The following is a 25,204-nucleotide window of genomic DNA, read 5'->3' on the forward strand; positions in this document are numbered from 1 at the left end:
TAGCTTTTTATAGACCGAGGTACCATTTAGTTGTTGCATAGTATGGAAAAGGCTCAAAGAAATGCTTTGATTATATGCTTTGTTGAAGTTCAGAAAAAAATAATTGATGAGCTCACTAAATTCAGGAAATGTCTGCAATAAGCTCTTCTGTGCCCAAAATTAACACAAGAAATTAAGTACTTTGCCGTTCTTGACTTCTGCCAGGTAGATAAGCTGCTTTTAGAACACAAAAGTTTTATAAGTGTACATCTGAACAACACGATTCAGGTGTTTTGTATATATTTACATGAAGTCATTTCTTTCCAGTCTACTTGTTATTTTGCCTACTCAAAGGCATCCGTAAATCCTTCCGTGAGTGTTTACTGGGTGTGTGAAACATATTGTTGTATGGTATCTAGTGGTCTTTATTATTTGTATTTACACATGCAAGCCAAGAGTTTATGTGTTCAGTTAGTTACAAGGGTATGCTTAAGGCCTGCCTTTAAGTCACTTTGCCTTCTAGTCATAAACATAAGTCACAAGAGAAGACCACAGTGAATGTTCTAATTGAGTTCAAATATATAGTATTTCAGATGTACTTACACTGTTAAAAGTGCTGTTGACACTAGCCTGTGTTTCTAGATTTATAGCAGTTGTGGCTTATATACTATAATAATGATTCATCTGCATGTATCTTTGGTGCAAATAAAGGAACCTGAAATAGGTCAGTTTCTCGTTTGCTTTTGTTCGTGTTAGAGAAAGTTATGAACAACAGGAACCGGGGCATGTAAGTGTGGATGGTAAAGCAATTTCGAAATTAAATGAACAATTATGCACTAGCCCAACCAAATATCAATGATATTTTAATGGCGAGTTAGAAATCTCAATGCTACCTTAACTGGTGCACAATGTATATCAAAAATGTCTCCATAATGACTAAACAACTGGTGAACAGAACTGTCACAACACCATTACAATGCTGCATGAATGATAACCCAACAATAATTCAACAGAAACCACCCAACGATATCCTTAAGCACATCGTTCTTTCAACTGTAACTTAACAATAGCTGAATATTTACTTGCCGAATGGTTTTTCAATAAAATTTAACTGGCTAATATTCATGAGCCCTCAACACTTCCCTTATTGTTTTCTCAACAAAATCCCCATGAGTTCTTAACACGATAGTCAACATTGGCCAATGGTATTTCAATGCTTTGTCAACGATTGTTTTTGTAAGGGCTAGCACCCATACCAGATGGATTAGGCGTAAATGTTGTGGGATTTATGAATGAAACTCTCGGAGAATGATAGATGAATTGTGCACTGATGAAGCGGGGCAAACAGACAAGGAGTCGATTATGATTAGTGCTGAAGAAATGGATGCGGGAAGTTTTCTTAGAGCTAGGATGATCGCCAATAACCCTGCCTGAAATATTGGCATAAAACTATTGGTAGTAAAGTATTGATAGTCGAATAGAGAAAGACCAATTTAGTGATGCCGAAAAATGCCCACTCCTGCCTTCTCTTCACTTAAAGAAGCCCCTGTGGCTATTACCGCATTCATTTGGAGACTCTAGACGTGGTGATCGAACAAACCCTTTAGGTATCTAATAGGCAGAAGCGAAGTATATCATTGAATTCAACGCTTACTGTCGCAGTAGGTAAATTTTGAAAAGCCACATCACGGATAAATATTTGTATTGACTCTAATAGCTTCTGCACAAAAACTACCTTGGGCCAATGCAGTCTGCCGCATTGATTCTCAAAGAATGCAGTCGAGTTTCGAATAAACATATAGTAGAAGCTTCTCTGGAAAGAAGCTTGGATATTGAGTAATGTTTGGACTGTCAGTATACGAAATCGAGTTTGAAGAGAAGGCAGGGGAGTTTCATGATAAAAAATATTGTTCGCTACAAATTTTGGAAGGCCGAGACATAGACGTAGTGACTCGCGTTCTAAAAGCACCTCAGGGCGTAACTTATAAGTAGGACTTCCAGAAAATAATACGCATCCAAACTCTAGAATGGGGCGGCCATATATAAAATAAATGATCAGCAAGGTCTCCCTGCGCATTCCAAAACGATTGCTGCTGACTCTTCTTAATAAACCAACAACGCGTGCTCTTTTTGATGCGATGTATTCTATGTGTGTCTGCCAATTAAGCTTTTCTGTGTAAATCATTCTACGATATTTTAAACATTGTACCTCCGGAATAATCTCCTGGGCATACGACAGTGTTATTCGGATAGGAAAAGGTAAAGGGGAAACAATTACACCATCTTCCCGTAGGGGAACCCTGAGTAGTATGCGAAGCAGCCATAAAACTCAAGGTAGTTTTATCAGCTGTGTAAACTTGGACATGCAGCAGCACCAGCAACGCGCAGAACTGTTGTCGACAACGTCGGCGTTTTGCCCGCGTTCGCGCCGAACGCGCGCGGCGCTAGTGACTGTTGCCGGTGCCCCTGGGGCGCCTACCGTCGCGCCTCTAACCTAAGCTACTTCGCATTATCGCGCGCGGAGCCGCAGGTGTTGCTATTCGTTGCGCAATCCGGAGAGGAGAGGAGCGTCTGAGAGGAGAGGAGGAATGCCTAGAGAAGAGGAGATGAGACAAGAAGAGGAGGGGAAGGAGGATGCGCATGCGCAGTGCGAGTGCGGACGCCGCACGGCGGATTCAGGGAGGGACGTAGCAACCAGCATAAGATGCTTCGCTTCTAAAACAATGATTGCACTTTTGTTGACATTTAGCGACATTTGTATTGCCTTTAGCCAAATTTGAATCTGATTCAAATACGACTGCAAAGTTTTATATAGGCTATGTATATCATTTGATACCGAGAAAAATTCGATATCATCAGCGTATACGTATACGTCATTATGTGTCGGGATATGATTTAGTAAAATACTAAATACTACTGTACCTTAACTGTAACAGTGAGAAGAAACACCGTTTTGATAGCAATAAAATGTGCGTCCGCTTAAAAAATTTTAAATCCCTGCAATTATATACTTTGGGATATTCACACTTTCGAGTCTGTTGATAGAGGTATAGTGCTCGACACTGTTATACGCTCTCGCAAGTCACTAAGGCCGCGCACTGGTTGCTACGGCGAGCGATTTGAATTTGACTTTCCAAGTCAACATGAGCACACCAAATTGAGCAGCTGGGCCTGAATCCTATTTGAAAATCACTTATTATTTGGTTCTCGCCTATCCACCTATCGATGTGACCATACAGAACTGTCTCGAATAGCTTTACGAGATTTCAGTTCAGAGAAATAGGTCTAATGTAGTCTATTGCATTATCCATCGCGCGGATTTTTGAGTAGCGGAATTATTTTGGCAAACTTCCAATTTGAATGAATCTATGCATATTTAATCGAGAAATTTATAAGATTAGGCAAATCTTGGGGAGACAGTTCAAATAATAATTTTATCATTGCTGTAGATATGCCATCAGGAGCTGGGGCTGAAGCCGGCAGCATCTTTACTACTCCCATTATTTCTTCTAATGTGACTGCTATGTAATCATTAGCTGGCCTAGGCGCCGGTATAGGATAGGGGCGAACTGATGTGAATCGACGCTTTAGGTCTTTTGCGATTTCCTCCAGTGACTGTAGCAATTCAGCGGAACTTAAGCTAAGATATTCTACATCTATAAGGGCTGAAACAATCTTTTTTGACCATAGAAACCTAAATGGGGCTATTTATTACTAGACTGCGATAGGTAACTGTAATGTTTGGTGTTATAATTTTATTTCGCTTTGTCAACTGTTTGCCTGAATGTAGCTTCAACAAATTGATAGTCATTCCAATTAAGTGGAAATTGATTATACACTAACTTTCTGCAGTCTGTTTTTCTTCTTCTATATTCGCGTTCACAGTCCAAATTCAACCATGTTGAATAAGTACTACTTTATTTGACTGTATACGGAACCTATATTTTTTATAACTGCCACTTGGGACTTTACACTGCAGTAACTTCATCATTTAGGCTAACCTGTTTATTTAAAGCTGATCGCAGAGAATCTTGAAATTTGCTATAAATTAATTAAGGCGCGGACATGCTTTTCGACCAAACAATTTGGGCGCGTAATTTCGAAAAAAAATATTGGAAGATGGTCGCTATTTGTGGCCGAGGTGTTAGCAGACCAAGAGAATATTACAAAACCCGGACCGAAACAAAAGTTAGGTCTAACACCGAACGCGATTTGCCGGATACTTAAGTTGGGGTTCTCGAATTTCCACAATTAAGATTATTTGACGAAACCCAATCTAACAATCGTTTACTACCAGAGTCGGACTGATAACCCCATGATGCATGGTGAAAATTCCAATCACCAACTCTGATTATATCATTTCTGCAGGCTGCAACCGCGGCATGAAGCGAACCTGTATTGAGAACTCATGTAGGGAAATAAACATTGACTATAGAAAATGTGGCGTATGCAGGAAATGTTACGTCCAATGCTAGGATTTCACTTTCAGCGGATAATGACTGGTAACTAATCTTAGCTCTCTGTTTTATTTTATGTTGAGATAAAAAATGGTAATCCCCCTCTACGAGAAGGGCAATCTAGATAAAAACTCTTTTGTGTGGATAACCAAGTTTCGTGCAAAAATAATGAAATAAGGAGAAAGTTCTTTACTGAGACATAACAGATCTGTGGCTGCAGCAAACAATGGAACGACAGTTCCACTGCAGTACTTTCAAGTTTCCAATGTTTGCGATATTCGGGCAGTATGAACTGCCGTCTGTAGAATGCTATCCTTTAGAAAATCATCTTTTCATAAGCTGTCATTTTGAATCTTATTAGCTTTGTAGTTTATGGAGGGCAGTGGCTTTCGGTGAGTATGGAGAAGCACGACGCTTACACGTTCGAGCATCCAAAACGTTGTTCTCAATAGTATCTGAACCAGACTCGTGACTGTTAAAGCCCTCATGTGCGACATGAGTTGCGGGAGCTTTGATGTCATCAGTACTGCGAGGCGAGGCCTCTGCCGATGGGTGTTTGTCTATATGCTCATGAGAAACTTTGATTCCATAATAAACACTTGAACTCGCAGTAATACAAAAGATGCGACAACTGAAAAGTGGAAACTTGCCGAATGGTCTTTGAAATACTCGTAAATAAAATGTCAACGGCTTTTGCCATAGCTTTCTCTACAGCAGCAGCTACAATATCACCAAGAGATGCATCCATAGCTTTGGAGTGACGAGCAACAGCTTCAGCATTAACCACTTGATTTCTCTAATGCAAGCGCACGAGCTTCACGACGCGAACGCCGTTTCCATTTAATAATTTGTAGCATTTCAAGCTCTTGGTCTCTCGCAGGGCATCTCGTACAGTCCGCGTGTCCGGTTAAGTTGGCGGCGCCAGTACGTCGAACCGTCAGCAGAACTATAGCCGTTGTTGTTCTCGCTAACGTGGCATAACGTGTGCGCGCGTTCACGCTACGTCTGACTATATTAGGCCTTTACGGAGTCCTGAAAAGAGACACTGCCGCCGTTGGCCGAGTAGAGTTGGACCCGGCTGCGAGTTGTAACCAAGTCTCAACACTTTACTGATCACCGCAGTGTCTTCATAGGCAGAAAAAAATGATGAATAAACACTATATTCATTGCAAACTTGTCTGTATATCATTCCGAAACCACACCTCGGCCACAGCTCGACAGTGGGCATAGCCAGGGCAGTGAAGCTTTCGCAATCAACCAGGCTTAACTAAAGCTAAACCACAGCACTTCTTTTCCATCGTGGCCTTCTCGGCAAATTTCGCATCGAAGGTCTGGCCTACAACCCTTAATACTGTGGCCATATCGGCAATACTGAACGCATTGCACTGGGCGGGGAGAAAGTGTTTCCACCCTGTATATTAAGGGGCACGCCTTGACCTCTGACGGCGTAGTTGTGGCTGCAAAGGTGACAATGACCGACTTTGTGGGGGCTCTTTGATTCTCAGAAACGCGTGAACATCGGTAGATTTAGATGGCACCTGCCGCGGAGAACATCTGCAGGACCTCGTAAGCACACAGACTCGCGTCGACTCCACGAACTAGCCCCTTAACGCAAGCCAGATGAGCAGGAATAAAAGGCCTCACCGGGTGATTCGCGAAAATTTCACACATCATAACATCGGAGACACAGGTCTGGTCCGGCGAGCAGCATAGAGTGCCTCCGCTGCCAAACTGTAGAACATCGGTTATGCTTTGGAAGGGCGGGGTTCCTTTCCGCAGATCTTCTTGAATCGCCTTTGGATTCTTCGCGCGGATGAATGCCCCATTGGTCGGCACTAGGGCCACTGGAACGCTGTGAATGCCACTGCGCAAGAAAGCCTCTAAAGGACTGTCATTAGTGGGAAGCGAAGCCGTCCAGAGGAAAGACCTCTGACCGGGAGAAGAAAGAGACAAGAGGAACTCAGAATCAGATTAACGGCACAATAAGAGTAAAGTATTAACAAAACTTAAAAATGCAACATATGATCATGATGATCCTTGAATCAATGGCACAACCCACTGTTGGGGATAGGCCACGAATCGGTTGGTATTTGATCAAAATATAAAATAAATATAATTTCTAAAAAAAGTATTAAAAATGAAAAGAAATAAATAATTTAATATGAGAAATTAGGGGATAATAAAAGAATTAAGTAGTCTATACTAAGTTAGTCAGCCTTGCCTGGATAGGAATAGTAATATGAATTTAATAATAAATTAAATACAGTAAAGGATAGACGTTAACTTTGAATAAAAATAATATTATTATAATTGTGAATTGGTGACTTTTGTCCGCCAATACAACCAAGGTCGTTCACCTCTTCTTCTACATACAACCAGTCGAAAAATGAGCGACCGGTCAGATGATGATGATTACGGAACAATTATGTAAAACAAGCATGGCAGTAGGCGCGTGATCTGATTATGGTGAGCATGGAGTGAACATGTAAAACACGCGTTTCAATATATACGGAAATATTTGGCCCAATTGCTTGCAGAAAACAAAGAAAACAAAAGATTTCAGTTTCACGTGACGGTGCTAGCACAGCAGGCAGGAGCAGGCAGCTGGCGTCTACTTTCTTGTGAGGACATACACGCGCATTGTGCCAACTTTTTGTTTCTCACGGTGGCAATCGGACATTCGTAATGGACAAAGTCACCCTAAACGAGGATCTCATTGCTTAATTCGAGCAATGTCGTGCCCTGCGATCAGGCACGAAATTACAAGGCTAGTAAGCACGGCGCTTTCAATTAGTTTGCGCGGTTCCCGACACGTAGGCGGCAGCACAGGCGTTTGGCGCGCGTCGCATTTTCGCTAGTGAAAAGCACGACGGGTGGTTAAGACACAGTTTCCCTTGTAACATTGGGAGTCCTGTTTACGCTGCTGGAGTACTGTTTACTCCACTGCGAATGATTCCCCCTTTGAACAAAACAGTTCTTATAAAAAGACTAGGAACATTTAGGGATCGCATTTGTGAATGTGAAACGAAGCTGGCCACTGTTTTTCGAAATACACTTTTCACTTTCTTGTTATAACATACTCCTTTGAAAGGAACATCAACAAAGTTTCTTCGCTAATTAAACTGTTCAGGCCTAGAGCTCACAACATTATAGCGAAATTTGAAATTCACGAGGAAAGTAAGGATATTGTGCTAGAACGTTTTTTTTTCCTTCATACGATGACGTGTGGCCTTTTATAAAGATAGTCTCGTGACTCATGATCTAAGAAAAATATGTTTTCAAAGAGATTTAGCAACACCACACGGAAAAGTGTACTCCTAATAAGGAGCGAAATATTCACGCAAACAAACCATAACACTTTATAAGAAGCCAACAAACAATGACACCAAGGACAACATAGGGGAAATTACTCGTACTTACCAACTGAGTTAAAGAAATGATAATTTCACTTTATAAGAAGCCAACAAACAATGACACCAAGGACAACATAGGGGAAATTACTTGTACTTACCAATTGAGTTAAAGAAATGATAAATTAATGGCAAATGAAAATGGATGAAAAAAAAAACAACTGTCCGCAGGTGGAGAACGAACCCGCGTCTTCGCATTACGCGTGTGATGCGCTCACCATTGAGCTACCGCGGAGCCGTTTTCCCCTCCACTTCCCATAAAACTTTAGTAACTTACAAAAGAGAACAATAACGAAGTACACAGAAAGAATTTAGGCAAACGAAGATGATTGTAAAAATGTTTCAGTTTACAGTATGTTGTTCTTTGATCTCTGTACCATTATCTGTTCAGATACACAGGTACCAAGAGCGATGGAACCTGTGAAAATTTACCTCGTGTTTGCACACTCCGACAGCTCAGCGACTATGTTGCTTACCTGCTCAACACGAAGCCAAGTAATCTACCTTCGTCTAGGCGGGTGTATTCGATAGGGCAGTATGAAATAAGTGTCGTGTGCCATGCTTATGGTAACCGCTAAAATTTCATGCGGCTAAAAATATCAAGCACATACCACTATGCTGGTCCTGAAAACCTACTCTGCAATCACGTTCCGTTACAGAAAACAATTTATGTATTATGTGTATTTAAAACTCAGTAATTTTATTTGGAGGGAAGCAATGGAACAAGAAATCATGCACGATGAAGCAACATTATGCCCTTTATAAAAAAAAAATATGTTACCTTTAACCCCGAAGAAGGCTGCGGGAAATCTCGGATTTTGACGATCACTGCAGGTTTCCGGCTATAATTCGTTAGAAAGAGGTTCTTAAAACGCTTTACTTGACCGCCTATTTATTTATTCGGCCCCTCGCTAAGCTACGTGTTTCTATGTTACGGGTCATAAATAATGAAAGAAACACCATATGCCTTCTAAGGGCTGCGGAGCAGTCTTCGTTTATCAAGTATAATAACTCGCGAAAATGCCTAATAACTCGTAAAAATTAAGGCGCTTTTGCGAAGATATGTGCATAGCTACATTTTCTTTCTTTTATATATATTTTTTCAGTATTAGTTAATGTTTCCACATTGCGCATGATCGACAAGGCGTTGATTCTCTTTGCTTGGCAAACTGGTTGTAATCCTTCCTCGTGGTTGTACTTCATTTCGTGTGCGCAGCATGCATGTTCTTGAAATGTTAATTTGAATTTGTGCGTGACTTTTGCTTTAAATGCCTTGTACAAGAGCGCATGTTTACAAAATGTCATTTTTTTAACATGACTGTCTCTTTGTAATGCCCACCTGCTATGCTCTCATCTGAGAGTGGCAGTATTGAAAATAAACAAATAAATATGAAAGGCTGTCTTTAGCTGGCCTGAGTCTTGTTTGATTATTTAAGCATTTCCACTCAAGTATAAGACGCGGGCGCTTTACTTGAAAGCAGTTTGCCTTACGACAAACGAGCCAGTATTTTCTTAAGACATGTTTGGCCGTTTTAGGCCAACTTTAGCGAAATTGCAGTTGGAATAAATTGCTTATGAATGTTATGAATGTCTTGAATGAAGATAATCTTGGCAAAGCAGCAGGGCTGGTAATTGTCTAATTTTCTGAATCATCATCATCAGCCTATTTTTATTTGCACTGCAGGATGAAGGCCTCTCCCTGAGATTTCCAATTATTCCTGTCTTGCGCTAGCTGTTTCCAGCTTGCCAGCAAATTTGATAACCTTATCATCCCACTTAGTTTGCTGCCATTATCGACTGCGCTTCCCTTTTCTTGTTATCCATTCTGTAACTCTAATGGTCCACCGATTATCCATCCTACGCATTAACTGGCCTGCCCAGCTCCATCTCTTTCACTTAATGTCAACTAGACTATCGACCATCCCTGTTTGTTTTCTGATCCACACCACTCTCTTCCTGTCTCTTAACGTTAGGCCTAACATTTCTCGCGCCATCGCTCTTTGTGTGGTCCTTAACATGTTCTCGAGCTTCTCTGTTCACCTCCAAGTTTATTCTCCATATGTTAGAACCGGTTGAATGCAGTGATGACCCACTTTTCATTTCAACGACAGTGGTAACCTCCTAGAGAAGATTTGGCAATGTCTGCGGTATGTACTCCAACCCAATTTTACTCTTGTGTATATTTATTTCTCATGGTCGTGGTCCCCTGCGAGTAATTGACCTAGATAAACGTACTCCTTTACAGACTCTAGAGGCTGGCTGGCGATCCTGAAATATTGTTTCCTTGCCACGCTATTGAACGTTATGTTGGTCTTCTGCATATTATTCTTCAACTCCACTCTTGCACTTTCTTTGTTAAGGACCTCAACCATTTGCTGTAATTCATCCCCGTTATTGCTGAATAGGACAATGTCGTCTGTCAACCGAAGGTTGCTGAGGTATTCGCCGTTGATCCTCACTCTTAAGGCTTCCTAGTCTAAGAGCCTGAATACTACTTCTAAGCATGCAGTGAATAGCATTGGGGAGATTGTGCCTCCTTGCCTGTCCCCTTTCTTGATATGTATATTTCTACTTTTCTTGTGGAGAACCAAAGTTGTTGTGCAAACCTTGCAGATATTTGCAAAGACATTCACGTATGCCTCCTGTACTCCTTGATTACGCAATGCCTCTATGACTGCTGTTATCTCTACTGAATAAATTGCTTTTTCAAAATCTATGAAAGCCATATACCCATATATAAAGGTATATAGTCGTCAGCAAAATTCCGCATTTGAGAAGATATGTTATTTGGTAAGGCGTTAATATATATCAGAAAAAGTTGTGGACCGAGGACGCTTCCCTGTGGCAGACCAGAGGAAACGTAAGAGAGCGGGGAGGAAAAAATTGTTAACCACGGTGAACGGCTGCCGATTGGTAGGAAAGTTCCGAATCCAAGATAGCGTTTGTGAATCTAAGGACAAAGACGACAGTTTTGAAATTAGTCTGATGTGTGGTACGTGATCAAAGGCTTTTTAAAATTCTAAAAACATGCAGTCAGCTTGCCGGTTTTTGTCAAGATTTAAATGTTATTCAGTCGTGAACTCAAATACTTGCTTGTCGCAAGATAAACCCTTCCTAAATCCATATTGGTTTGCGAATAAAAAGTTATTATTCTCTGAATGATTGGAAATATGGAAGGTCATTGTATGCACTAGCATCTTACAGCAGACAGAAGTAAGTGAAATGGGCCGGTAATTTAGTGGTGAATTTCTATTGCCACGTTTAAAGTTGGGAATGACCTTCGCGATTTTCCAGTCCTGGGGAAGCTTTCCTGTCGATAGCGATTGTCGGAATATATGAGATAATATTTTACTCGAGACAGATATCGTGTTTTTTTAGTATCTTGGAGTTGATGTCGTCAACGGCCCCTGATGTGGACAACTTAATTCAGCCTATTTATAATAAATGTGATACCGTAGACAGTAATGTCGATGGGCTGTAAAAGAGTGTAGTCAAGATCAGCTATCTCAGGCACGTTTTAATTTTCTTCTATGGTGTATACTAATAAAAAATGAACAGAACCCGTCAGGACAGTCATGGTCTGGAATTTAAATGTGGTCGTTATTATGCAAGATGATGTTGCTGTCCGGTCGCTCCGGACACACTGATTCCCAAAATTTTTTTGTGCGTTAGTTGTCAACAGGGATGACAAATCGTGCGAAAATTACTTATCTCGGCCAGAGCGTACTCTAGAGCAGTAGCTTTTCAAGAAGTCATTGGTATTTTTTTCCAAGATGTTGGAGTGCACGCGTGTTTTGCGGCCGCGTATAATCGCTCCTTTTTATTTCTCAGTTCGTTAAGTGACTTATGAACCACATGTTGTGTTTATCATTTGTTATTTTATTAACGGAACATGTTGACTAACCAGTGTTATTAACTTGTTTTTGAACAAAGCCCGGTTATCTTGAACTGTTCGGTTTGGGAAACAAGGAAGTAATACACTAACAAGATATGTTTAAAGTTCAGCGTTCATAACAATGTAATTTGCTCTGTTACAATCACGAATTATCTTAGTTGTGGCACCAGAAAAACGGGACGAGACTTTAAGGTTTACTTGCATTTATTTATGTTCACTGAAACCATCTAAATATGTTATTTTTTTCAACAGTATTTGGGACCGTTGGCAATACTAAATCTAGTATATTGGAATCACGAGCGGGCTGACTGACGATTTTTGACAGGTGGAAAACCAATGTTAAGGCAATGAAGTCTGAAGAAAGGCGGCAGGTCGACTTTATGTAGGGAAGATTAAAGTTGCCGAAGAGAAAAGCACTTTCAGTCGGAGAAGTCCTACTGGCGTGAGTTATGCTGTTTCGCAGGTCGCTCACAAACAACAAACTTGAGTCAGGAGCACGATAACAGCAACCTAACAATAATGTTTCAAAACGTGTCATGCACGCATCCCAGATGCTTTCTATGTTAGTGTCGAAATCAATTAAATAAGATGTTACCCTCTTCCTAGAGCCTATAAGTACGCCTCCTCCTCGTTTACTAGTGCGATCACATCGGTAAATATTACACGTGATATGTATTGGGCTTATTTCACTGTTTGAAATGTGAGGATGGAGTCATGTTTCCGTGAAGATAATAATGTCCGGACATGTATCGTCAAGGAAAGAAGAGACTTGATCGAGCTTGCGCACAAGGCTTCGAATATTAATAAATAATATTGATAGTGACGGTATGATCCGAGGTTGTGGTGCCAGCTGCGAGTCGTGGGTGCGAGTGCAATGCTTCAGCTATCTGCTAAGCTGCACTACTGTGCTAGTGACGCGGTCGTACACGTAGCTTGTGTTATCTATGCGAATTCTGTCGACGCTGAGCTTGAAATATTTTTTTCGTGCATTCGAGAATTCAATCAGCTTTCTTCTTGCTTCTGGTGTAGCTGGGGAGAAGTCTTCTCGTATCGAAAATCTAGACCCTTTAAGCTTTCGCGCAGCTGACAAGATGCATTCTTTATCCTTAAAAAAAGTCAACTGCGCTATGATGGGTCTCTTTTTTGTTATCAGCATGCTTGCCTAATCTATGCACCCTTTGAATTGCGTGCCTGATAGGCTTAAGTCAAGTTTTTCAGCACAGAAATGAACAATTTCTGCTCGGACGCAGCCCAGTCCTCTTTTTTCGTCGCCCGCTATGTTAAATATGAGCAGGTTTGAGCGTCGCATTCTATTCTCAGTGTCATCGCACCGTGAAGAAATTGTGGCCAATCGATCAGATACCCCGCGAAAGATATCAGCCCCAGCTGTTGTAACAGCCGAGCTTCGGGATGCGGGAGTATTGATCAGCGCGGCTATCGAGGCGTTCCGCAGCTTGATTTCATCTTCAGCGGCCTCCTGATTTTGCTTCGAAGTTTTTAGTTCAGCCAGTAGTGTTACCTGCTCGTTTTCTGGCTTTTGAAAGTTGTTTATAACTGCCGTATAAATGGCTTTGACACTAGTTATTTCAGAAAGCAAGTTTGAAAGTGCTTCTTCCAATTTCCTAATGGCCTCTAGTGCAGCAGCAAAAGCTTCTTCTTGAGCCTCAGTCATTGGTCCAGGATTTGTTTCAACGTCTCCCGACAACATCAGTGTTATTGCAGACAAGGCATAGCACATTTCAGACGCAAGAGCCAAAAACTGTTTCAACACATCCTTCAGGTCTTGTGGCCACGCCACCATCAACAAGCAATAATTACTGGATTCAACGCAAGCAGCACCTTTCAGTTAACTAACCTTGAAGGCAAAGGACGTAAACCTGCTAATATGGAAGTGGTGCCCTGCCGAACTGAAGCGGTGGCTAGCTCACGATTATGAAGAGAGCCGGTGACGTCCACCGTAGTCGTGCTGGATCGATATTGCCAGATGAGATGGCTGGCTGTATCCAAGCATAGCGTCCTGTGCAAGCATGGCGGCCGCGCTAGAAGCGAATCATCTGCAGCAACATGGCACGAACCGAGCAGGCTGGAACACACGACCCAGGCGAACGTGACCTGGAAAGGGAACGGACCTCAGCCTGCCATTCTGGAAGTGGTGCCGTATCCAAATGACGTGCCCAAGCATTGCACCATATACTGATTTCGCATTAATAAAGTAATCTATTCTACGTCACAGCCTACAGCACTCCCACAGCAAGTGTTGCCAATTAAGATTACAGAGCTGTCAGTTGTGCTTCATTTACCACAAGGGATTTAATATTTTACTGCGTAAGCTCTTATGGGCTCATTCAAAAAGCTGTTTCGGATAGTGTCCACCGCCACCCCTGCCGCCGCCATTGGTGACCGTAACCGCTATGACCGGACATGCGAAAAAAGTACACGTTTCCCGACAGGATCGAACCCGCGACCGCTGCATGGGAGCCAGATACTCTGCCACTGAGCCACGCAAGCACTTGCTATCGGGCAGGGGAAAAATGTCTTATAAACATTACCTAGGCAGGCGCACAGGCGCCGACGACCCGAGGCACCGCCCGTATGGTGCCGCCATCTAGGTAAGGTGCCGGCAAAAGCAGCGTGCCCGATATGTAAGTTGCAGTTGTAAGGCGTCAGCGGGCTCAGCAGACTGCTGTGCAGAGAGCCTTACAAGCCGCAGCTAGCCGTCGAAGCCGGGCGGACAGTTCAGATCGTTCTCGTCAAAACGAGGCGAAGAGACTGGTGCAAAGACCCTGTTGGGCGTGGTGCATAAATTGGAGCTACTCTTGAGCCGCTCCACCAGCTTACGCTGTGACTGTTCTGCGTGTGCTGCGCAAGCTGGTGACTTTTTTTGAGCGCCAGCCGTCAACATTTTTCTACAGTGCCTTAGCTACGTCTTCGAACAAGAAAAGAGGATTGTATCAGTCAACTATCTGTTCTGCTCAGCCTGCTGGACATCGCCTTTTAGGAATGGCATTAGAATAAATTTGTAATAATAAATTTGTTGCGGGAGCGACGAAATGGAATGAATGAATAAATAGATGAAAAAATGGAAAACTTTATTTTGCGAGCTTTTCAGCGCATGCGCAGGATGGAAGTGGTTGCCACTTCACACGAATTCATATTGTTACGCGAACGACGAGTCAGTAAGACGAGCAACTATTTACAGGTTGTATATACAACAGCGGTTGCAGCGCTGACCGGTTAGATTCACAGCGCGAGCCCAGCTCGTTCTTCCTCTTCTTTTCTCGAGTGATGGCGCCCGTGCGCCACGGTCAAACAATCAAATACCACACGCGTGTAGGCGAGCATCTTGTTTACTTCCTGCTGGATAACTTGCCGCTCTGCCGTGGACACACGATACGGTCGGCGGTGAATGGGAACAGCATCACCAGTGTTTATCCGATGCTGAACAAGGGACGTCTGACCAAGTGGGCGATTGTCATGTCAAATATGGCCCGGTAGGACAACAAAAGGCGATATAGGGCGGCGGCTTGGTCAGGGGCGAGGTCCGCAGCCACCATGGGACGTAATGGGCCGTCGAGGTTCAAGGCATCCTGTGGGTAATCAGGAGGGTCTGGAGACGCGTTGGCTGCAAAAGCAGTGACGTGGTCGTCTGTCACTGACCGGAGCGTGGCCACCACTATGCCTTGAGGTAACACTTGCTTCGTCAAGCCAAAATTGATAACGGGGAGACACATCCGATTAGCGGCAAGGGTAACGACGGAGTGTGGCACAGAGATATCGAGCGCCAGCAGGACGTCACGAATAGGTGCGACGACATAGTCGCCATCAGGCACGGTTGCCGTCGAGGACAATTAGACGAAGGTTAGGGCTTTTGGAGGTAACTGAACAAACGTTGTAGTGTGTTTGGTTGTTCGGGCCGAACGTCGGAAACAAGAGCAAGCTCGAGGCACAGCGTACCGGTGGAACAGTCAATGAGGGCAGAATGCGTCGTCAGAAAGTCGAGCCCGAAGATGAGGTCGTGAGGGCAACTGGTCAGCACGGTGAACAGGACTGGAACGTGGCGGCCAGCAATTCCTACGCGAACAGTGCACATACCACTGAAGGCAACAGTGGCGCCATTGGCGACGCGTACGGCCCGAGTGATGGCAGGCGTAAGAACTTTTTTGAGGCGGTGACATAGATTAGTGCTCATTATGGACACTTGGGCTCCCGCATCAACCAATGCCTTGAATGGAACACCATCCTCGTCTACGTCAATTAGGTTCGCGTTCGTGAGGAGCGTCGACGGAGGATTTGTACAGGACGAACCTGATGCAGCACTACCTCCAAGAGCCGCATGACCTAGTTTTCCGTCTGGCGGTTTGGCGAGGAAAAGCGGCGAGGTTGGGGTGACGGGGAGCGACGGCGTTGAGGCGACGGCGATCGCCCGGAGGAGCGGCTGTGAGGGGCATCAGAAGTAGAGTACGGACGGCGAGGTGAGTAACAGTGAGCGTCGACGTATGGGCGAGGAGCAGGGAATGAGCTCCAGTACGGTGGCATCCAGGTGGTGCGGCAGTGGCGGGATACGTGGCCAACTCGCTGGCAGCGGAAGCAGATCAATTTGTCGTCGGGGGTTCGCCATTCAGCAGGATTGCGTCGTCTAGGAGCGAAATACTGGTCGTTAAAGGTTGTGGCCATGTGAATGGATACCGAATCAGGTCGGGAGACAGAGCAGGTGGCAGGAATGCCAAGGTTTGAAATTTCTTGCCGCACAACTGCTCGTATAACGGAAATAGCAGGGGCCGCTGGGTCAAAGGTACCGTCGAGGGGTCGTGGATGAAGGGGGGCCGGACTTGCCGCTTCAATCTCACGGCGAACGATACGAGTGACGTTCTCTTGAAAAGGTCGTGTGGCAGGAAGAGCGGAGAAAGAGGACGTGGCAGGGGTGTTTGGGAGCCGGGAAAACGGTGGGACGACTCGGCGGCGTTTGGCTACCTTGAAGCGGCGGCATTCTTTGATGATGGCGTCGACAGTCGATACGTCGTTATAGACGAGCAAATTGAAGGCGTCGCCCGCGATGCCTTTTAGGATATTGGCCGACCTTGTCAATCTCGGTCATGTGCTCAGCGACTTTCCGGCAAAGCGCGAGCACTTCCTGTATGTAGGAGACATATGATTCTGTCGACGACAGGACACGGGTGCCAAGCTCCTTTCGTGCAGCCTGTTGGCGATCTGACGGGTTGCCAAATAGGTCGCGAAGCCTCTCTTTGAAAGCGTCCCAGCTGGTTAGCTCAACCTCATGGCTGCGAATCCAGACACACGGTGTCCCGCGCAGATAAAATATCACATTGGCAAGCATGATGGTAGGGTCCCAGTGGTGGCTTCGGCCAACACGCTCGTACATGCTGAGCCAGTCGTCGACGTCAACGCCATTTTGGGCGGAGAATGTCCCAGGATCACGGAGACTAGGAACCGTAACGTACGTTGTGCTAGGCGCCGCAGGTGTAGGTGGCGACGGGTTGTTTCCATCGGAAGCCATGGCTGAGAAGACGATGGTGCGGCCGCTACGGAGCTCCGTGGCGAGGACGGGGAACGTTCCACCTCCACCACAATGTTACGCGAAGGACGAGTCAGTAAGACGAGCAACTATTTACAGGTTATATTTACAACAGCGGTTGCAGCGCTGACCGGTTAGAGTCACAGCGCGAGCCCAGCTCGTTCTTCCTCTTCTTTTCTCGAGTGATGGCGCCCGCGCGCCACGGTCAAACAATCAAATACCACACGCCTTAGCAATATGCTGTTCTCGCCGCCTGACCCCTGCTTACGAGCCAAAGCTGGTCTTCCAGGGCGGGGCTGGACAGCAAGATCTTCCATCGCTCTAATTGGTTGGATGGGTAGGGGGATCATGTTGGGGTTAGGGTTGATGAGGAGTGGTGGTTGTTGGTGGCTAAATTTGCATTCTGCTATCATGTGTTGGAGTGTACCTGGCTCGTGATACACGGGGCATTCTTGCCCGTACTGGCTCGGGTACATGCGGTTTAGTAAATGGGGGTGGGGAAACGACTCTGTCTGGATCTGCTTATTTGTTGTCTGCTGCTACCTCGTTAACTTGAGCTGTGGCTCGGGGAAGCTCTGTCTCCCGTTTCTGTAATATTCCACTATTTCTTTGCACGTGACCAGTGGCTGGCTCTTTGCGTTCTCCTCTTCCCTCTCCGTGGCTGCGGCTCGGTGTGATAGCGCTCGGGCCTGCTGGTGAGCAAACTCATTGCCCTCCACTGAGGAGTGGGCCGGAACCCAGATTAATTCTATCGCTTCCTCTTTCGGGGGTTCCTTGCATTTGAGCGCCCGAAGCACCAACCGGGACACCCAGCCCGACTGGAAGCTTCTATACTGTCACGTAGTAGTGACGATGAAGCAAACAGTCGTAAAACTGGGAATGACGAAACTGATTCTTTATTGGGCGAACCTGTGCCCACAAAAGCAAGTTACACTTGAAGCACAACGATAGCGGCGAACACAGTCGGCGATCGTCGAAATCAGAGCCGCGGCGAAACGCGTCGGCTTTTATACCTGAGTCATCGAAGGTTCCAGATTAATCCCTGATGCCCGCGTGTCTTCCAGAAAGTTCTAGACAATTCGCATCGCTCATACAATCAGATTACATGGGCGTCGGTGACCACAGACGACGGATAGAAGCATTGATAACGTCCGAGAAGCTTCCAATGCAGGCGCGTCCTGCGCCGAGCGATAACGTTTAACATTTGTCAGCCAATGTTGAAAGCGGCCACCGGTGAAAGATAAACATGTGTACGTGTCAATACCCTCCCCTTAAAAGCATCGTCCCGATGCTACAAACTAACACGAAAGCGAAAACAAAACCATGCGTAATAAACAAAATAACGAAAAACAATAACAAAGTAACAAAGTACCTAAGTTTGTCAGCGGGCGTAGAAAGGCTTAAGACGCACCACGTGGATGACTTCAGGTTGTGCCCGGCGCCGCTGTGATTGCGAAATGCCGTCTGGCACGACCTCATAGTCCAGTGCGCCAATACGTCGGGTGATCTTATATGGTCCGAAATAGCGACGTAACAGCTTCTCGCTAAGTCCTCGTCGGCGTATCGGAGTCCAGACCCAAACACGGTCACCGGGCTGGTACTTGACGTAGCGTCGTCGAAGGTTGTAGTGTCGGCTGTCAGTCCTCTGCTGGTTCTTGATGCGCAGTCGGGCGAGCTGTCGACCTTCTTCGGCACGCTGCAAATAGGTGGCAACGTCGAGATTTTCTTCGTCGGTGACGTCCGGTAGCATGGCGTCAAGCGTCGTTGCCGGGTTCCTTCCGTAGACCAGGTTGAACGGCGCCATGTGCGTTGTTTCTTGCACGGTCGTGTTGTATGCGAAGGTCACGTACGGAAGGATGGCATCCCACGTCTTGTGTTCGACGTCGACGTACATTGCCAGCATGTCGGCGATGGTCTTATTTAGGCGCTCGGTGAGGCCATTCGTCTGCGGGTGGTAGGCGGTGGTCCGGCGATGGCTTGTTTGGCTGTATCGCAGGATGGCTTGAGTTAGTTCTGCCGTAAAGGCAGTACCTCTGTCGGTGATGAGGACTTCTGGGGCACCGTGACGCAGGAGGATGTTCTCAACGAAGAATCGGGCTACCTCGGCAGCACTGCCTTTGGGCAAGGCTTTTGTTTCGGCGTAGCGGGTGAGGTAGTCCGTAGCTACGACGATCCATTTATTCCCGGACGTCGACGTCGGAAAAGGCCCCAGTAAGTCCATCCCAATCTGCTGGAACGGTCGGCGAGGTGGCTCGATCGGCTGTAGAAGTCCGGCTGGCCTTGTCGGCGGTGTTTTGCGTCGCTGACAGTCTCGGCATGTCCTTACGTAATGGGCGACGTCGGCACAGAGGCGAGGCCAGTAGTATTTTTCTTGTATCATCGCGAGCGTGCGGGAAAAACCGAGGTGTCCAGCCGTTGCGTCGTCATGGAGAGCTTGCAGAACCTCTGGACGCAATGCTGAGGGTACCACGAGGAGGTAGTTGGCTCGGAGAGGCGAGAAGTTCTTCTTTAGGAGAATGTCGTTTTGCAAGAAAAACGACGCCAATCCTCGCCTGAACACCTTCGGCACAGTGACGGTCTTGCCTTCCAGGTAATCTACAAGGTTCCTTAGTTCCGGGTCGGCTCGCTGTTGGGTCCCAAGAAAGTGTCGTCATCCTGGTCATCCTGTGGTGGCGGTTCGACGGGGGCGCGAGACAAGCAGTCGGCGTCAGAGTGCTTTCGCCCGGACTTGTAAACGACGGTGATGTCGAATGCTTGAAGTCTCAGACTCCATCGTGCGAGGCGACCTGAAGGATCCTTCAAGTTAGCTAGCCAACACAAGGCGTGGTGGTCGCTCACAACTTTGAAGGGCTTGCCATAGAGGTAGGGGCGAAACTTTGATGTAGCCCAGATGATGGCGAGGCACTCCTTTTCTGTTGTGGAATAATTTGATTCCGCCTTCGATAGCGACCGGCTAGCGTAACTTACAACCCTTTTTAGTCCGTCAGTCCTCTGCACAAGCACGGCGCCGAGTCCTACGCTGCTTGCGTCGGTGTGGACTTCGGTATCGGCGTTTTCGTCGAAATGCGCAAGGATGGGCGGCGATTGTAGGCGTCGCTTCAGTTCTTCAAATGCTTCGATTTGCGGCGTCTCCCACTTGAACTCGACGTCGGCCTTCGTGAGGTACGTCAGTGGCTCGGCGATCCGTGAAAAATCCTTGACGAAGCGCCTGTAATAGGCGCACAGGCCAGGAAATGTACGCACTGCCTTCTTGTCGGCGGGCGGAGGAAAGTCAGTGATGGCCGCCGTTTTCTGTGGGTCAGGGCACACTCCAGACTTGTTGATGACATGGCCCAAAAACAAGAGCTCCTCGTATGCGAAGCGGCATTTTTCTGGCTTCAACGTGAGTCTGGAGGTCTTGATAGCTTGAAGAACTGTTTCAAGGCGCCGCAGGTGTTCTTCGAAGCTTGAGGCAAACACAACGACGTCGTCCAAATACACGAGGCAAGTCTGCCACTTCAAGCCTGCCAGTACTGTGTCCATGACGCGTTGGAAAGTCGCAGGTGCCGAGCAAAGACCAAACGGCATGACCTTGAACTCGAACAGTCCGTCTGGTGTTATAAAGGCAGTCTTCTCCCGGTACCTCTCGCCGACTTCGATTTGCCAGTAGCCGGTATTGAGGTCCATCGACGAAAAATACTTTGCGTTGTAGAGTCGATCCAAGGCGTCATCAATACGTGGGAGCGGGTATACGTCCTTCTTCGTGATTTTGTTGAGGTGACGATAATCGACACAGAAACGTACGGTTCCATCCGCCTTCTTCACTAACACCACGGCGGACGCCCACGGACTCTTGGACGGCTGGATGATGTCGTCGCGTAGCATTTCGTCGACTTGTTGCCTTATGGCCTCGCGTTCACGCGCCGAAACTCGGTATGGGCTCTGACGGAGTGGGCGGACATTTTCGTCGGTTATGATGCGGTGCTTGGCGACAGGGGTTTGTCGAACTTTTGACGACGACGAGAAGCAGTCCTTGTATTGCATGAGCAGAGCTTTTAGTTGTTCTTTCCTATGCCTGGGAAGGTTCTGATTGACGTCGAAAGTTGGTTCAGGTACTATAGTCGTCGTTGCAGGTGCACTGGAATCCGTGAAGGCGAAAGCACTGCTGGCTTGTACTATTTCGTCGATGTAGGCGACCGTGGTGCCTTTGTTAATGTGTTTGTATTCGGGGCTGAAGTTCGCTAGCATCACCCTTGCTTTCCCTGCACGTAGCTCAACTATGCCTCTAGCGACGCAAATTTCACGGTCGAGCAGTAAGTGATGATCGCCCTCGATGACGCCCTCCATGTCTGCAGGCACTTCGGTACCGACGGAAATCATTACGCTGGAGCGAGGCGGAACGGTGACTTGTTCTTCTAGCACATTCAAGGCATGGTAACTGATGTCTGTATCCGGTGGTATCGCGTTGTGCGTTGAAAGCGTTACCGACTTGGACCTTAAGTCGATGACTGCACCGTGTTGGTTTAGAAAGTCCATGCCTAGGATGACATCCCTGGAGCAGTGCTGCAGGATTACGAAGCTCGCCGGGTAAGTGCGGTTGTTCACAGTGACTCGTGCTGTGCAGATTCCAGCCGGCGTTATTAGGTGGCCTCCCGCTGTACGGATATCGGGTCCTTGCCAGGCAGTCTTCACCTTCTTCAACTTGGCGGCGAACGGGCCACTGAAGACGGAATAGTCGGCTCCAGTGTCGACGAGAGCAGTGACGTGATGACCATCGATTAGCACGTCTAAGTCGGTAGACCGTCGTCTGGAGTTGCGGTTAAGTCGTGGCGTCGGATCACGGCTGCGTCGGCTTGCTCCGCTGCTGCTACGTCGCGTCGGTAGGTCTTCTTTCGGCGGCGAAGTGTTGTCGTTAGGGCTCTTGCCAGGTGGTGTGCTGATACCTCGTCGTGGTGATTCGCGAATCTTCTTCGTCGGCGGCGGAGGATCTTCGGTATTGCGTCGTACAGCAACCGCACCTCCATCGGTTGCTGCCTTTAGTTTCCCGGGTAAGGACTGGGAGATCGGCCCCGAGTGGGACCGGTGTACTGACGGCGATGGGGCGAGATGTAGCGGCCTGGTGACGGCGAGCGTGAGGGTCGTCGTGGTTGCCACTGAGCTCCGGCGAGGTAGTCGGCGATGTCACGTGGTCGCTCGCCAAGCTGTGGACGTGGCGCGTTGACGGCGAACCCTCGTACGCCCATCTCGCGGTATGGGCATCGGCGGTAGACATGGCCGGCTTCCCCGCAGTGATAGCAGAGCGGGCGGTGGTCGGGGGCGCACCGAATGTCCGTTTTTTCTCGGGTAGCTGCGCTGGGCGACGGACGGGCGTGCTGGCTGCGGCGGCGGCGCTGGGCGACGGAATTGCGGCGTTACGGGGCCCTGGCGCGAGCGCGGAGGGGGGCCTTGACGACGGGCGACGGCGGCGTATGTCATCGCTTCCGGCTGGGGTTGCGGCGATTCGGGAAGTCCTAGCGATTGCTGGATTTCCTCCCGCACGATATCGGCGATGGAAGCAACTTGAGGCTGCGACGACGGTAGCAACTTCCGCAGCTCTTCGCGTACTATCGCCCTGATGGTGTCTCATAGGTCGTCGGAAAGTCCTTGGACTTCGGCGTAGTGTGGCGTCGAACGGCGATTGTATTGCCGGTTGCGCATGTCCAGTGCTTTCTCGATCGTCGTAGCCTCCGAGAGAAAGTCTTGGACTGTTGTTGGTGGATTCCGTACCAGTCCGGCGAATAGCTCCTGCTTAACTCCCCGCATGAGCAAGCGAACTTTCTTGTCTTCGGGTATAGCTGGATCGGCGTGCCGGAACAATCGAGTCATTTCTTCAGTGTACATACCGATGCCCTCATTCGGGAGCTGCACACGGTTTTCCAGCAAGGCTGCAGCTCTTTCTTTACGGACGACGCTCGTGAAGGTGTCCAGGAAGGCGGCTCGGAAGAGGTCCCAGGTTGTTAGTGAACGTTCCCTATTCTCGAACCAGGTTCTGGCGCCATCTTCAAGAGAGAAGTAAACATGGCGCAGCTTTTCGTCGCAGTCCCACTTGTTGAACGTAGCGACCCGGTCGTATGCCTCCAGCCAGCTTTCGGCGTCTTCACATGGCGAACCGCGGAAAGTCGGCGGCTCCCTGGATTGTTGCATCACGACCGCAGATGTTGGCACAGGGGCTGTCATGGTAGCTGCTGCCGAGGTCATGACTTTTGTCCTCTTGGTCTTCTCAGGTAGGGGTTCGTACTCCGGTGGCAGGTTCAGTAGCCTGCGACTAGCTCGCTGGTCGGGGTAGGCGTCGACGTCTTCTAGACGGTGTGGGCTTGGCTCACGGCTGGACGGGGGGGTCGGGTACAAGGACATAAAAGCACCTCCACCAGATGTCACGTAGTAGTGACGATGAAGCAAGCAGTCGTAAAACTGGGAATGACGAAACTGATTCTTTATTGGGCGAACCTGTGCCCACAAAAGCAAGTTACACTTGAAGCACAACGATAGCGGCCAACACAGTCGGCGATCGTCGAAATCTGATCAGCGGCGAAACGCGTCGGCTTTTATACCTGAGTCATCGAAGGTTCCAGATTAATCCCTGATGCCCGCGTGTCTTCCAGAAAGTTCTAGATAATTCGCATCGCTCATACAATCAGATTACATGGGCGTCGGTGACCACAGACGACGGATAGAAGCATTGATAACGTCCGAGAAGCTTCCAATGCAGGCGCGTCCTGCGCCGAGCGATAACGTTTAACATTTGTCAGCCAATGTTGAAAGCGGCCATCGGTGAAAGATAAACATGTGTACGTGTCAATACGCTTCTTGCGAGTCTATGACCACTCTGGTCCGGCCTTGTATAGTGAGGTCCAGGGCAATTGCCAACTCTTCTGCTTCGTCGACGTCGTTTGTTTTTACCGTCGCGCACGTTTGCAGCTTTTCTTTGGTTGTCCCCGTTACGGTCACCCAGCTTTTTCCTCTGTCTTTGGAGGCGTCTGTGAAGATTACCCCCTTCTGCCCAGCCAGCAGCCTGCTGTAAGCCTTTGCTCTGGCCTCCTGTCTGCTGCTGTGGTGTGCGGGGCTCATGTTCTTGGAGAGTGGTTTTACCTTGATGGCTTCTAGCCAGACGTGTGATAGTTGTCCTCGATCCGTCTGTCTCATCTCCTTCCAGCCGATCTTCTTCAGGACTCTTCTGCCGACCTTCGTTTGACTTAAGCGATGCCTCTGGCTGGAGAGGGGGCCCTCGATCAGTTCGTCCACCGTGTTATGCAGGCCCAACCTCTTGAGTTGGTCCATGGAGGCACTCATCGGGACTCCGATGGTTTCCTTGATTGCTTTTCGGATTATCACGTCGATCTGGTTACTTTCGACCATGCTCAGCAGGAGTAACGGTGCCACGTACGTAATTCGGGAAACCACGAAGGACTGTACGAGCCTTAGGGTGTCGTTCTCTTTCATTCCTCTGCGTCTCATCGCCATTCTGCGGAGAATGTGCAGTATTTGCTCCGTCGTGTGCTTTAGCATTCTCACAGACGCTTCCGCCTTGTTGTTTGCTTGTATAACCAGTCCCAGGATCTTGACACTGGGGCCCGGCAAAATTCTCCAATGTCTTCTCCGTCTAGCACCACTCTAATATCTTCCTTGAGTCTTTTCTGCACCCGCGGCCGTACTACTACCTGCCAGAAAAAAACGTGCTCGCCAGAAAAGTCAGAACTGGTGGTAGTAGGAAAAGGGTAGACTTGCAGACCGTGTTAGATATGTTGCCTGTCTTTGACGCCCGAGTGTGTGCGGGTATGTAACTTTAAACGTGCGTTTTATTTTGCCTTTCATATCTTTGACGTCTGTGCATGCGCAAGTATCAAAATATGAGGTGTTTGTTCTGAAACAAATTAGTTGCGAGTGCAGCGCGTGTCGTATATTATTGTCTCTC

Source organism: Dermacentor silvarum, chromosome 5 (genome assembly GCF_013339745.2).
Source record: "Dermacentor silvarum isolate Dsil-2018 chromosome 5, BIME_Dsil_1.4, whole genome shotgun sequence".
Classification (NCBI taxonomy): Eukaryota; Metazoa; Arthropoda; class Arachnida; order Ixodida; family Ixodidae; genus Dermacentor; species Dermacentor silvarum.